The sequence below is a fragment of the Taudactylus pleione genome, unplaced genomic scaffold, assembly GCF_031769625.1.
Source record: "Taudactylus pleione unplaced genomic scaffold, aTauple2 ptg000695l, whole genome shotgun sequence".
NCBI lineage: Eukaryota > Metazoa > Chordata > Amphibia > Anura > Myobatrachidae > Taudactylus > Taudactylus pleione.
In genome coordinates this window covers 4,190,721-4,207,754 of record NW_028285097.1, presented here as the reverse complement: position 1 = coordinate 4,207,754, position 17,034 = coordinate 4,190,721, and positions in this window count along the sequence as shown.

Below are 17,034 nucleotides of genomic sequence, written 5' to 3'. Positions count from 1 at the left end.
TCAGTTGCCCTGTCAGAAGCTGTCTCTCAGCCACAGTGTCAGAAGCTGTCTCTCAGTTGCCCTGTCAGAAGCTGTATCTCAGTTGCCCTGTCAGAAGCTGACTCTTAGCCGCAGTGTCAGAAGCTGTCTCTCAGTTGCCCTGTCAGAAGCTGTCTCTCAGTCGCCCTGTCAGAAGCTGTCTCTCAGCTGCAGTGTCAGAAGCTGTCTGTCAGCCGCAGTGTCAAAAGCTGTCTCTCAGTCGCTCTGTCAGAAGTTGTCTCTCAGTTGCCCTGTCAGAAGTTGTCTCTCAGTTTCCCTGTCAGGAGCTGTCTCTTAGCCGCAGTGTAAGAAGCTGTCTCTCAGTTGCCCTGTCAGAAGCTATCTCTCAGCAACAGTGTCAGAAGCTGTCTCTCAGTTGCCCTGTCAGAAGCTGTATCTCAGCTGCATTGTCAGAAGCTATCTCTCAGCCGCAGTGTCAGAAGCTGTCTCTCAGTCGTCCTGTCAGAAGCTGTCTCTCAGTCGCCCTGTCAGAAGCTGTCTCTCAGCCTGTGTCAGAAGCTGTCTCTCAGTCGTCCTGTCAGAAGCTGTCTCTCAGCCTCAGTGTCAGAAGCTGTCTCTCAGTCGTCCTGTCAGAAGCTGTCTCTCAGTCGCCCTGTCAGAAGCTGTCTCTCAGCCTCAGTGTCAGAAGACATTGTGTTTCTGGGACAGACAAACGTCATGTTTAAACCACAGCCGCTCAATAAATCAGGACCGATATCTGTCAAAACCATTTCACCTCTGTAGTAGATATTAGTGACAATCTTAAAAGAATAAACGGACAGCCATACTCCTTGCAAAGAATGGGACAAAGAAGTGGGGACAAGGCATTATTATATTTATTTATGTTACATCACGGAACCAGAATGGACTTATGAAGGAACCATTACCACCGAGCAGAACAAAATACTCACTAATCTGGAATAAAACATTGGTACTAAGGGGCCTGTTCATCATCAGGGGTCCGAAACGGCCACCCGATGTGCAGCAATCTCTGGCGCTTGTTGTTGAAGCCCCGGGAATGCTGAATTGCTCCAGTGATTAGTAACACCTGTGGCAAAGCCGCAATTATTCACATAAATATCATTAAAAAATGATGCAAGTTTAGTAATGATTGTTCCCAAGAATTTAAGGGGTTGGCTAACATTTGGACAACTCCCTCCTGTATCTCCTGCCCCCTGTGTAGTAAATACAGTAGGTGATTACCTCTGTTACTTGAAGATAGGACAGCGCATGGCTCTGCCCCGCCTCACATTGAGGAGAACCTTATATAACTAGTCCTCATCAGTACAACCCCATACAGCTCTATTTAGGAGGAGATGTATTAAGGTCTGGAAAGTGATACATTGGAAAGTGATAAACTGCCAACCACTCAGTTCCTAACTGTCATGTTACAGGCTGTGTTTGAAAAATGACAGATATGAGCTGATTGGTTAGCAGTTTATCACTTTCCAATCTATCACTTTCCAGACCTTAGTACATTTGCCCCCTAAGACGTGATAGACAGTTATACCCCTTGGGTAAGGTGCAGAATTGGTACAGCAGAAATGAGCCAATCATAAGTTCCGGTTCCTGTTCCCGGTGAGTGGGAAAGAATGAACTCATATACAGTTATGTATAGCTATGGAAAGCTATGCTGAACCCCGTAGACTAAGGCAGAATACATACATAAGTACTGTTACTGGAAGAGGAGCCTATGTCAGGGTGACTCAACTATTCTCTAACATAAAGCATCTTGCACTGGTAATGATTAGAGATGTGCACCGACCCCGTGTTTTGGTTTTGGATCTGGATCTCCCCTGGTTTTGGATCTGGATTGGTTTTACCAAAACCTCACCTCCGTGTTTTGTTTTTCCGTTTTGGTTTTGGATCTGGATTTTTTTCTTAAAATATCATGAAAACAGCTAAAATCACATAAAATGGGCCTGTTTTTGTTCCTACAGTATTATTAACCTCATGAACATTTATTTCCACTCGTTTCCAGTCAATTTTTACCACCTCACAGCTCACTATATTGTTTTCATCCAGTTTAGGCCCAAAATTTGCACCAAGCTAGCTGGCTGGCTAAGCTAAGTGGCAGCAGTGAGCGGTACAAACACGTGACAGTTCAACTTCCAAGATGGCACATCAGGAAACAAATGTTTTTATTATTCAAGAGAGGCCTGAGGGAGTTGGAGTATGTATTTAGTTGCAGGCAGGGCAGGGACAAGAAGGTTTGATTGGTAGTAAATTTAATTGAATTTTTTGATTCTGAAGAAAATTTATGAGTGAGAAGGGGAGAGGAGGAGGCATTTACAAAAAAAGTATTTGACACATTCACATCAGTCCTTGCCCCAGAACAATCGTTGAGGGCCATGCCTGCTGCTGCTGCTGGGAGTGGATTTTCTCATCCCAGAAGGGGACCAGGAAGACTTCTAGTAGTGCTTTCCACATGAAAAAGCATTTCCCAACCTGTACAGGGACATTAAAAAAAACATAGTTAGTTAGTGGTCTCAAAGTGCCACTTAACCAGCACAGATATATGGACAAGCGTCAGATCTATGATTTAAGGCAGGGGTAGCCAACCCTGGTCCTCGAGAGCTACCAACAGTGAATGTTTTCCAGGTCTCCTCACAGAATCACAAGTGTAATAAATAATTAACTCCACCTGTGGATCTTTCCAAGTGTTGGTGAGTAATGAATACACCTGTGCACCAGCTAGGTGGTCTGGAAAACGTGAACTGTTAGTAGCTCACGAGGACTGAGGTTGGCTACCCCTGATTTAAGGCCTTGACTGTCACACACTGCCTCTCCCCATTGTCACCCACTGTCTGTCGCATTAATATGTTCTGTGTTAATTTAATGATAGCTGAAAATCTCCCACTTGATGGTTTCTGCATTTATATGAATGAAGGTTAATAAATACCAGCGACATCTCTATTTTTATACCTTTCTTTTATTTGTATTATTAGGAGTAGTTAGTGTTTGCCCATCAGTTTGATTATTTTATGTCAATATAAGGAAATAAAACAGCAAATGGGATAAGACTGAGAAAGCATCATGTGATTACTTATAAACCCAACACTGTTTGCATTTAATTAAATGAAAGGATGTCCGTCACCTTCCGTGGCCATGATCTGCCTCTAATACTCTCATCACAAAATGCAGGTAAGGCAGAAATGCCTGAGGTGTGGACTGCATAGGTCTGTGACATATACATGATTCCACATACTGTACTTCAAAAATTTGTCACCTGTTCAAAAACACACACACACACACACAGACACATACACACACACGCAGACACATGCACACATACACACACACACAGACACACACACACACACGCAGACACATGCACACATACACACACACACACGCAGACACATGCACACACAGACACATACACACACATACACACACGCAGACACATGCACACATACACACACACACACGCAGACACATGCACACACACACACACATGCACACACACAAATAAAATAATTGTGTAAGGTTTGTCCTTTCTCCGACAAGCATGCGCAGTGGGAGCTGGGGCGCACACTACCCCTCCCATGGCTCACACTGCTAAAGAGACTCGGCCAGATTCAGAGATGAGCGTAATGGCGACGGACGCAGATCGAGCGATTGTTTGTTGGTGTGTACGCATATAAGTAGTGCAGCGTTTGCATTGTGATTATGGATGCACAGAGGATCCACTTGCAAAGTGAGTGACAGGTGGTCAGCATTTGGGGTGGTCAGAAAAACGCAGGTGTGTCTGACCGCTCGAACACTGTTACATGGGCGTGCATAAATTAGCCCTTGCCATCTCCTACACAGATCTGCGTGTCAGCAGAGCTGCCAAATCTGCGACAGGTCAGACCTTCCACAAGGGCAAGACGGCTGCTCAATGTGCATCGATGTTGCTGATATTTGCGCAGGTAAGCGAAGTTGTAGACAGCGCCTTGAGAAAGCCCGCTTCCGGCGAAACGCGCGTCGGCTCGTTAGCTGGGGGATCCCTTTACCGGACACCCGTTTTTGAGAGCATACTCCACACAGGTACTGCTGCTATCCTCTCCTTCTCTGCTCTCTCATTAGTTGCCTGCTCTGTGAATCTCTGCGCTGCCTGGAGCAACAGGGATATCACCTATACAGTGGTACTAATAGCAGAGGCAGTCTGCACTGTTTCTATGTATGCCTGGTGACAGTGAAACTCATTCCACATCCTCTGACTTCATTGATGTGGAACAGCAGAATCTGTCCCATAAGTGCATACGTTCTATATTTCAAATCTATAAAACACATGATATGCTCTCATACATTTAATAGAGGAACGCCTCTATGTATACTATATACTTACTTTTTTGATGAAACGGGGTCAATTATCGATTGCGGTATACAGCCTTTTAATTGTGTTATGTCATGTTGATAATTGTATGCTGCGTATATTAAGTTATATTAGATTTTCGCCATGTTTATGAGGAATATATTTCCTAGGACTAATTATTAGCATTTCTGTTGCGAGTTTTTGGTCAGGAGCCATTTGTGGTAATTATTCACCACATAATTGGTGATTATTACTCCCTCACACTATTTCTGAGGAGGAGGATTTTTCAAGTAGATATAATCCTGAATGGTCTCTATGACCATATAACATTTGGACCGAGTAAGTTGGTTATTATATTTTCTATTATCTATCCCACTGCGCAACACGATCTTGAGATATCTATGTTTTGTGACTGTCTTTATTGTGTTTTTGTTATATGTTATATATTGATCGCGTGACTCTTGCCTATAGACTTATCATTGATTTTAATAAAACCAATAAAATTAGAATTTTTATACATTCCTTTCTTATGCTATAACTCAGTATAATTCTCTGTTTGGGGTGTGCCTCATTGTTGGGGTCCTTTTTTCTCTTTCCTTTTACAAGCGACGTTGTATGCAAATAAGAAGGCAGCAGTGGGTGTCCTTATGCTCGGGTGATCTTTGGAACCATTAGCATATTTGGTTAGTTAGTTGCGTACGAAATCAAAGCTGCGATTGTATTAGCATCCATCTCTGAATCAGGCCCAGTACAGACCTATGCCAGTCACGGGCCCGACTGGTACCTAGTTTGTGCCAAACTGCTAGAGCGCCAGGCAAGTTGGCTGATCTTCAGTGGGAAGATAAATACAATATTCAAAGAACGAAGAGAGTGTTCCTGCACAGGCTACAAAACTAAGATAAATATAGCCAAGCACTTGGAATTGTATTACAATGGATAATAAATCTCAAATTTTAGTTAGAAATTTCACTAGATCAAATGCCATCAAATAATATATAGGATTGGCAGTGCTCCCCTAGAGTTAAGATACTGTGGAATGAAAAAAGAAAGAAAAGAAATCTCTTTTTGTTGGGGGCACAAACTTAATATAATCTATTAAAACAAAGTTTATGTAATTTACAAACATACATAGAAGACATAACACCATATATAGACAGATAAATAACAAAATATATATATATGTATCACACTAGTTAATTGCATTGACATTGGAGCACGGTGATTCACACTTGGAGGACATATTCTGGACTGGAATGTGTATTTTTCATGGCCATAATGTGACCAGAATATGAAAGAATTATCCATTTATTGATATTTAACTAGTGTGATACATATATATATTTTTTGTTATTTGTCTGTCTATATATGGTGTTATGTCTTCTATGTATGTTTGTAAGTTGAAGATAACAAAATAAACTTTGTTTTAATAGATTATATTAAGTTTGTGCCCCCAACAAAAAGAGTTTTCTTTCTTTTTTCATTCCAAGATAAATACAATGCAAGGAAAGGATAACGTTATTGTAAGTAGAGATGTGCGCCGACCCCGTGTTTTGGTTTTGGTTTTGGATCTGGATCTCCCCTGGTTTTGGATATTGATTGGTTTTGCCAAAACCTCACCTCTGTGTTTTGTTTTTCGGGTTTGGTTTTGGATTTGGATTTTTTCTTAAAAAATCATAAAAACAGCTAAAATCACATAAAATTAGCCTGTTTTTGTTCCTACAGTATTATTATCCTCAATGACATTACTTTCCACTCGTTTCCAGTCAGTTTTGACCACCTCACAGCTCACTATATTGTTTTCATCTGGTTTAGGCCCAAAATTTTCACCAAGCTAGCTGGCTGGCTAAGCTATGCGGCAGCAATGGGTGGCACAAAAACGTGGCAGTTCAACTGCCAACATGACACATCAGGAAACAAATGTTTTTATTATTCAAGAGAGGCCTGAGTGAGTTGGAGTATGCATGTTGAAGGCAGGGACAGGCAGGGTTGGTAGTAAATTTTATTATTTTTTTTATTCCAAAATAAATTTATGATGGAGAAGGGGAAGGGAGGAGGCATTTACAAAAAAAATTTGACTCATTCACATCAGTCCTTGCCCCAGAAGAATCCTTGAGCACCATGCCTGCTGCTGCGATTGGATTTTCTCATCCCAGAAGGGATCCAGGAATACTTCTAGTAGTGCATTCCATATGAAAAAGCATTTCCCAACCTGTATAGGGACATTAAAAAAACATAAGTAGTTAGTGGCCTCCAAACTGCCACTTAACCAGCACAAGAATATTAAGGGGTACATTTTTAATTTACTAAAGTGAGAGTGCATTTTATAAGTGATGTTGCCCGTAGCAACCAATCAGATTCTACTTAACATAATTTACCCAGCACTTTCTAGAAGATAATAGCTAGAATCTGATTATTTTCTATGGGCAAGCAACATCACTTCTAAAACTCACTTCTAAAAACTCTCACTTAAGTAAATTAAATTTAACTGTTAAGGCCTTACATTGTGTCTTTCTTGAGAATCCTGCACCAACTTCTGCTGCTAGGAGCGTTTTTTAATCCCAGAAGGGGACCAGGAAGACTGCTTTCCAAAACAAATTAACTGTAAATTAATCCTTTGCAAAACTTCCACATTGAACATTTCCCAACCTGTACAGGGACATTAAGAAAACTTAGTTAGTTAGTGGCCTTAAAGTGCCACTTAACCAGCACAGATATGTGGACAAGCGTAAGATCTATGATTTAAGGCAGGGGTAGCCAACCCTGATCCTCAAAAGCTACCAACAGTGCATGTTTAACAGGGCTCCTCACAGAATCACAAGTGTAATAATTAACTCCACCTGTGGATCTATTCAAATGTGTTTCTGAGTAATGAATACACATGTGCACCAGCTAGGTGGTATGGAAAACATGAACTGTTAGTAGCTCTCGAGGACCGAGGTTGGCTACCTCTGATTTAAGGCCTTACGTTGTGTCTTTCTTCAGAATTCTTGAGCACCATACCTGCTGCTGGGAGTGGATTTTTATCCCAGAAGAGATGAAGACATTGTTTTTTCTTCCCGATGGACACAGATCTGAAGAGATGTAAGTAACTACTGACAGGAAAAAGAGGCAATTTGTAGGCCTTTACACAAACTGCCTTTGCTTTACTTGAGCTGCCCACCTTCCAGTGTGTACTCAGAAAGAGTTTTCAGCACAGCCAGGAACCTTGTCAGTGATCGGCCTGAGCCTACTTCCCCAAAATGTGGAAAAGATGATGTACACCAAAATGAACTACAAATTCTATGAGAGAGACCTTTACCATCAATTACGTGCAAAAATTACAGAGGCACCTGTAATGGTGGATTCCAGCGAGGACAAATTAATATTGTGTGAAGAGGATGATGTATACATCACCCCAGATTATACCATCACCCAAACCTATATCGTCATCCCATCCAGTGTGGTGTATAAATTACAGCTGTGCTCCCTGGTAGATTGGGGATTCATTTTCCACTTTAATGGATGTGAGCTCCATTTAAGTCCATATCATCACCACACCCCCTACACATCTTCTGACCTTGGCTACAGGAGGAGCAGCTGCACTCTGGAATACGGTTGCATACAGTTGCCCCTCTGCCTCACTGAAATTCAGGTAGAAGGGCCATGGGTAGGGACTGGGAGTAGGGACACTATAATCAGAGAACACAGAATTAGCTGCTTTATTCCATTTTGTAAACCATATCCACTATTTTCACTTATGAAAATGTTTATGCAAATCTCAGCAGAGGCGTTTTGTGATGTCATGGCTAACATGCACACACACACGCACAGAAAAAACCCAGATTGAAAGATTGATTGATTGAATTAATTTTGGGGGGGCACTTGGGAGGGAGAGCACCCGAGTGAGGCCGCAGCCTCTTGATAAACGACACAGGCATCGCTCCTGTGCAGCTATGTTGCTGGTGATAAGTGTGGCTAACGTGCACACACAAAAAAAACACATTAATTGATTGATTTTGATTGATTGATTGAATTAATTTTGGGGGGGCACTTGGGAGGGAGAGCACCTGAATGAGTCAGCAGCCTCTTGATAAACAACACAGGCATCACCCCTGCATATGCTACGTTGCTGGCGATAAGTGTGGCTAACGCGCACACACACACACACACACACACACACACACACAAAAAACACATTGATTGATTGATTTTGATTGATTGATTGAATTCATTTTCTTGGGACACTTTGGGAGGAAGAGCACCCAAATGAGGCAGCAGCCTCTTGATAAATGACACAGGCATCACCTCTGCACAGCTACGTTGCTGGTGATAAGTGTTGCTAAAGCACACACACAAACACATAAATGAACACATTGATTGATTGATTTTGATTGATTTATTGATTGATTGAATTAATTAATTTTATTTGGGCACTTGGGAGGGAGAGCACCCGAATGAGGCAGCAGCCCCTTGATAAATGATACACAGGCAGGAGAGCACCCCTGCACACCTAGATTGCTGATAAGTGTAGCTAACACACACACACACACACAAAATAGTTTTTATATTTTTTCACACTGGGGAAGGAAGCACCCCTGAATGAGGCAGCAGCCCCTTGATAAATGAAACACAGGCAGCACAGTACCCCAGCACACCTACGTTGCTGATAAGTTTGACTAACATGCACAAAAAAATTGTTTTTATTTTGTTCACACTGGGGGTGTGGCTAACATGCACACATAATTTTTTTTTCACACTGAGGGGGGAAGCACCTGTGAACTAGGCAGCAGCCCCTTGATAAATGAGACACACACAGCACAGTACCCCTGTGCACCTACATTGCTGAAAAATGTGGCTAACACGCCCACACAAAAAAAAAAAATATTTTTCACATTGGGGGTAAAGAGCACCCCTGAAAGAGGCAGGAGCCCCTTGATAAATGACACAGGTAGCACAGCACCCCTGTGCACCTACATTGCTGATAAGTTTGGCTAACGTGCACGCACACGCAGAAAAAAAAATTCACTCTGGGGGTGAAGAGCACCGCTGATGGACAGAGCACCCCCTGGACAACACAACAGCACAGCCAGCCAGCCCCTATGGATAGGACAACAGCCAGCCAACCCCCATATGGACAACAGCCAGCCAGCACCTATGGACAGGATAACAGCCAGCCAACCCCCATATGGACAACAGCCAGCCAACCCCCATATGGACAACAGCCAGCCAGCACCTATGGAGTGGACAGGAAAACAGACAGCCCCTATATATGGACAACAGCCAGTCCAGCCCCCTATGGACATAAGCAGCCAGCCCCTGAGTGACAATGACAACAGTAGCCAGCCCCTATGCACAGCGTCAGCAGCAGCACATTCACAGCCCCCTCTCTCTTCACTCTCCACAGCCGTAATGAAAAATGGCTGCGATCGTAGGACCTTTTATACAATCCAAAACCCGTGAGAATATGACAGCGGGATGATGACGTTTTTGCCTCTTTTTCAGATCCGAGACAGGCGGGAAAACCCGAGCCGGTTTGGATCCGCCTCGGATCTACAAAGTTCGGGTGGGTTTGGATCTCTGGAATCCAAACCCGCTCATCTCTAATTGTGTGTCCAAGTTGACTGTTAGAGTTGACCCTTCCATCTCCATCCAGTACTTATATCCGGGCACTGATTCAAGCTCGAGAAATTCAAGAGAGACTTGTCACTGACAGTTGTCTGCTTAAGAGAGAAGTGACATGCATTGTGACTGTAGGGTTAGTGAGTTACATGACAAATACAAGTCAGTCCTGTGATCCGAGAGAGAGACTCCAGTTCTCAGCACGAGCCATGCGGAGCTCAGAAGCGACCAAGAGGCGCATTTATCATATCCCGCATTTCAATTGCGATGATTGTAGATATGATAATGACTAAGGGGCATATTCATCAGAATGCCTCTAAAGTGACCCGATAGTTTGGCGTCCGTCTTGATGTGAGTTGCGACATTGTATATCATATTGCCAGGGCAATTCAAGATAGCTCCAGTGTGAGTACAGCTGCTCCAAAAAGTAGGTGTCTGTGCGACCTTACCCTGCCGATTCCATTGCTAATTACTAGTGTTGGAACTTTACAGGACAGTGTTACTGCGCCATGTGTGACCTGAGTATATGAATTCACACTGCCTGGAGGGCACTCAGGGTGGTGGGGATGGAGGCATCAAAACAGATCCCTCTTCACAACCCAGTGTTCCTTCCAATAGGAGGAAGATGGCAAAGGTTCCTGCAGGCAAACTCCGAAAGCTTTCAGTTCTTGCAATTTACTGAATATTAGGCGGCCCCTACGGGGGGACCATGGCAGAAATCTACTATGTATAAATTAACCTAAAATATTAATGACCTGCTCCACCCTTCAGATTTCCACCATGGTTGGCTACCCATTTTGCACAGCCCTAGTTACAACCCTAATCATCTGTTCATCTTTTTTGGTTAACTATTTAAGAGGACTATATATTATACGTGGGCTGTAGTGGTATCAGGTCACTGGTGAGAGTGTCACGTGGCATGTAAAAATAGAAGTATAAGAGGTTGGCTTAGTGTATATTAGGGATGTGCACGACCCCCGTGTTTTGGTTTTGGTTTTGGATCTGTATCTCCTTCTAGGTTTTGGATCTGGATTTGGTTTTGCAAACCACCCTCAACTGTTTTGGTTTTGGATCTGGATTTTTTAAATAAAAAATAGATTAAAAGTTTTAAAAACAGCTAAAATCATGTAATTAATTTAAAAATCCGAATTCCGAACCACAAAAAGATCAGAACCGCGACCCAGATTTACCCGGATCTCCTCAGGAGATTAGAACCGCAACTCGGATTTACCGGGATTCACGAAATTCAGGTGGATTCGGATTTCTGGAGAACCAAACGTCACATCTCTAGTGTACATGCAAAGTTACTTCCAGCACCTGGTAAAATGTGTATTGCATTTTCTTTTCTTTTTATTTTTTTGCAGGTTTGCATGTTCCCCTATTCTATTTGGCAGCAGAGATTTGTGTGAACTAGACACTGTTATGATGTATTTTATGTGATTCTGGCACAATTGTTAAAGGCTTTATTGATCTCATTCAAAACTCTTTTCATTTGTTTTCTGAAAACTAATTTGTAATTGAAGCGGAAAGTGTTTTTCCTCTTTGGCAATTCTTGGATGCAAAACACAGAAGCCATAACCTGGCTCTACAGGACATGAATCAAACACTTCCCAATATTCAAGCCATCAGCGATGAGTTCTTTCTACTTATCCCCAAGACCCTGGCAGTCCTGAGCTCAGGGTTTAAATAAGTATTTCATCTATTGGTAGTTAATTATATAGCGCACAGATAGGGCCTGATTCAGTAGCGTGCACTGCTAAACACTGGTTCCCGATGGTCGGGAATCTTCGCAGGTGCCTGACCGGGTCTGCACATGTGCAAAATGGGTATGGGATCTAGATTGGCAGCAGACTGTTATAAATTGACAGTCTGCTGCCATTTGTCGGTGGGGAGGGGGCGGCAACGGCTTCCGTTTCCTGAAACGGAAGTGCGTCGCCGCCATTGGAGAGTAGAGAAGAGGCCAAGATCTCCGTCAGCTGATGAAGATTTTCTTGCCTCTTTCTCTCATCTGCGGCAGCCGTCTTGCGTGACCCCAGGCGGCCGATGATGTACACGCAGATTATCCGATGTTGCGTTGTATGATGGAGCTCGGATAAGTAATTCATGCAGGAGGCGTGATGCCTCCGACTGCATTAGCGTATTAGGACGGAACCGCAAAACTGCCTCATGGCTTTTAGTTGCTGCTGCAGAATTTATTTATTTTTGGGGGGGGGGCTCACTGACTTTTTTTTTGTTATTGTTGCTTTAAATGAATAATTTATTTACTGGTTTTTTTTAACAACCTCACTGGTTCATGCTTCCACAGCAGGACCAGACCTGAAGTCATTGCCCCCACCGCCTCCCCTGGCATCAAACCTATCAATTGAACTTGTGATCAGAATAACATATTTCTTTTTTGACGGCCAAGTGCAGGATGCAGGTATCTCCCACATGAAACCTTCTGTGTGATTTACTGCAATATAATTTCGAGCTGCCTGTGTGTGGAAATTCTGACTGCCAAGCAGAACCACTTGAACATATCCATAAAAGGCAGGTTGAAATCCTTCTTTCCGATCATTACAGGCTGATACATGCAGAGCATTACGGCGAGAAAGTCTGACAGTTCCTTTGTATCCAGCTACTGCCTCTGACGTACTACGGCACCTTCCCCTCTCCTGCCTCTCTCCGCTGGCTCTCCTACACTTCGGAAATGACTGCTAATTGCAGGTGAGTCAGCGGTAACATGAATGTGCCCCCTCAATTGCTGAAAATGCCAATGATTTGGCTCCGATGACTAAAACTGAAGGTTTGCCTCAGTTGGCGGAGTGAGTAATCAATTAGGCAAGACAATTCGTTTTGATTAGACACTTCAACATTTGCCATCTGAATCCAAACATTATCACCAGGTGCTGAAGTCCTCTTAGGACACGAGAAGAAAAGCAAATTAAATTGAGGAACAAAACAGGTATCACCCACCCCCCTAATCTCAGGCTTTGCAGTTTGATTTGTCAGTGAGAAAATTAACCCGACGTCCTGTACAAAATAGCTGATTCCGTTTTCCACTGTGAGTGCATCAGTAATCAGAGCCCGGGAACCGTGAATACACTATTGTGCGTCTGCGTTACATAATTATGACACTACATAATCAGGCTATTCAGCTGCTGCAACGGCCCAGGCCTGGAACGGTGACAGCAAATTATATCTTGAAGTACAAAGGAGAGTGTTTTTCCATCGCTTGCTCTTTTTAAAGATACTTTTTTTAATTAATAAGATTATTATTATTATTATTATTATTATTATTATTATTATTATTATTATTAATAATACAATAATGATAATTAAATGTTATTATATTGTCATAAAAACTAATAAAAAATTATACATTGAAAAATGCTCACAATAGATTTTGTTTCTTTGTGTAATTCATTGCTTCGCTATAACTACCATATAAAAGTGGATAAAGTAGACTTTGAGGCCAATTTACTAAAGCTTTAAAACTTGAAAAGGGGTCATGTTGCCAATAGCAACCAATTTCACATATTTATTATTTCTCTATTGAATCATAGAAACTGATAGACGTAATGTGATTGGTTACCATAGCCTTCACCAGCGATGTCATTAATGGAAGCGTTAGTAATGCACTGACCGCAGCATGCAGCAGTAGTTTGTGCCCAGAGTCTACTGCACATGCGCAGGCCACAGGGAAAATGGCCGCAGCGGCCACTTTCCTGGTGATTTCCCTACTGGGCATGTGGCCATTTTCCAGGCAATTTTTACAGCGCTGATACCACCAACATTGGATGTGCACCCAGGGGCCCGTGTGCCCCGCACGCCCTACACCCATTATAGATACCACCCTGTAAAGGCCCCTTTGGAGGCATAAGTGTGTGCAATGCCAGCACCGAGGTGGGGGTGGGGGGGGCATCCCAGGTAACAACACATTCCCCTGCACTGTACTCTCCCCATTTGGCTGCCATGTCTGTAAGGACAGTAGCGGTGCCATCAATCAGATACAATCCTGGGGCTCTTACAGAATAATCACGCCCCCTGTGACATTAGATTTAGGAGTGATGTAGTTAATAGACCGGTAGATGCAATGCCGCCGGTCTAAATCCTGACAGGACCCACCGGTTGAAATGCCGACGCCTATCTTAATCGCGACGCCGGAAGACCGACCCCCGCCATTCCAATCGTCCTGTGACAGGTAAGTATAACACTTAGCCCAGGAATGGGGGGGTTAGGTTTAGGGTACGGGGAGGGAGGGTTAGGTTTAGGCACCCCTGGGGGGAGGTTTGGGTTAGGCACTAGGGGGGAGGATAGAGTTAGGCACTAGGGGGGAGGATAGGGTGAGGCACCCTCCGGGATGATTAGGTTTAGGGTGAAGGGGGGGTTAGGTTTAGGCACCCCTGGGGGGAGGTTAGGGTTAGGCACTAGGGGGGTAGTTATGGTTAGGCACCCCCCGGGAAGGTTAGGTTTAGGGTGTGGGGAGGGGGGGTAAGGTTTAAGAACCCCTGGGGGGGAGGTTAGGGTTAGGCACTAGGAGGGGAGGTTAGGGTTAGGCACCCCTAAAGGAGGGTTAGGGGGGGAGAGGGGAGGGTTAGGGTACTTACCAATGCCCGTCAGGATCTAGAGCTGTTGGACTCTCCCTGTCAGGATTTGAATTTCAATCCTATTCCGATTTAGGAAGATTTATTCTATTTTATTTTTTTTTGCTTCAGAGCTCAGACATGTACATAAATGTGGGCTTGTGAGCTCTGTATGCTAAAAAAAAGTCCCAATCTGGATCTGGCTGAGAGAATGAAAATAAATTATACACAATTCTTTTAAGTGCTACAGAAACCCAGACATTTGTTGTTAACAGGCAATTACATAACTCTCTGTAAGTAATTTACTTTTGTTTTAAACTAATAAACGAAAAGAAACATTGCTATATTCACTGTCTGAGCATTTTGGCTTATTCCATAATGCGATGTATCATCAGTGTGAAAATCCATTTTAAAATGTACTTACCTGGCTGGGCTAGAAGCTGCCACTTGGTCCCTCTGTCCGAGCAAAGTAGAAATGCCATCAGGAAAGCGCTTGGCGGCAAACTCACGATATAATGATCACATTATTGGACCTGAGAGCTCCGCAGCCACTTTCTGCAAAGACAGGTGCACGGCAGCTCATTTGATTGGCCGTCATGCTGCTGGTCACAGGCGCGTCTCTGTCATTATGATGACCATGCAGAAGCATGTTGTTACACTGTATCCGGGGCATGTATTGGATTTCTGCGGAGAACATCGAGGGACATAAAGGTGAGTATTGAATCTTTTTTTACAAGTAATATTTGGGATACTTACGATGACAAGGGGACATGAACATCTGGAAACAGGTGAGTATGTGCGTGTTTATGGATGCATTAAAGCTTTATTTTCACGGTGTGTTTTATTAACTATTTCTTTACAGGTGAACTACAGGTACCAGTGGACCCTTAATTCCCTGCACATGCTGGTACTTGTGGTTCTCCAAGTACCAGCATGCGGGCGAGGCTTGCTGGGACCTGTAGTTCCACTGTAAAGACAATGATGAAAATTCTAATTTTTATACTACACCTAACACTATCAACCCGCCACCCACCAGCCTAGGCCAGGGGTGTCCTGGAGAGGGTGACCCCTTTATTGGGAGGTCCCCAACTCCCCAGTGATCCCTGGCCTGGGCTGACTAACGGTCAGGGCTGATGCTGCGGCTGGGGGGCACGCCTGGCTGTGGCATCAGTCCCCCATTAGAAAGGGTCCAGGGCTGGTTTTAAATATACGGGGAACCTCACATAATTTTTTTCTCTCTATATTTAAAACCAGCTCTGTCCCTGCTGCCTGTTGCTGGTTTGTAATTTACAGAGGAACGCTACACATTTTTTTCCCTGTAAATTAAGAACTAGGGCAGGCTGCCAAGCCCAAGGCTGTCTTTTTTTTGGGGGGGGAACCTCACATAATTTTTGAAACAAATTAACCCTATTTTAACCATTTACAGAAAGAAACATACACAGATCACAATGATTTGTGTATGTTTCTGACCATCTCACAGCTCAGGGGGTTGAGAGTTTGAAAAGTGATTTTGACAGAGAGTTTGCTCCTATCTCACCCAAGCTTGTCATCCCGATTCTTTGTAAATTTGAGAGATGTATGTTTTAGGTGAAAAGTACTTCCGATTTGGCCCGATGGTGATTTGATTCGAGATTGCTATCTCACCCGAGTTTTACGAGTGAGATGACAGAAATCTCTCTCTAACTCACCCGACTTTGCCTTTAGTAAATTTGCAAGCAGGAAAAAAATCAATAAATCACCCGAGATGGTCATCTCGATCTATCTCGAATCTTAGTAAATTTACCCCTTAATTTCATTGTCTAATTTGCACTAGACATTTACCAGCTAATTGCTTTTACATTGCTGTCATACATTATAAATTGCAGCATTGGTAAATGAGCAAAGGTTATTAAATACATAACAACAACCATTGTTTTGTCTTTAGGCTGAGATAAATTCTGAGATAAATTCTCGGATATCCAACACCACCTTCATATACAGATTTGGGGCCATTTGTATCCAGTTCCAATAAATACCTACAGTACATCACTGCATTCAAATCTCTTTTTAAAAGTAGACTATAGAAATGAGAAATAAAAAATCAGCCCAATTCCAATAGAGCATTTACCAGAATGTTGTGCTTGTGAGTGCGGCTTTCATTGTTATTATTATACACATATGTTTATTTGTTAACATCTACTAATTCTGTTACACTTTACAGTTGGGAACAAAACAGTAATAAAATGATACCGGCTAATTACAGACTGTCACCGGATGATCTCACTCTGCCAGGTGATCACAGATTATTTGACCCCACCAGATCTTGGAGTCTTAGGGATTCCCTCTTACCATCATTAACCACCTGTTACTGACTCCGCCCACTCTGCAGTGGGCAGGTAACTTACTGCTATCACCAAATTCCTACCATCGGCACTTGGAACCACTTATTTCCATCCAGACTCCTACCATTGGCACCTGGAACCAGCTACTTCTGGGTAAGTGTAGGCACACTGTTGCAACACTACCTGGTTGGTGTCGGCTAATTTCTACTGATCCCTCACCATGGACCAGTCT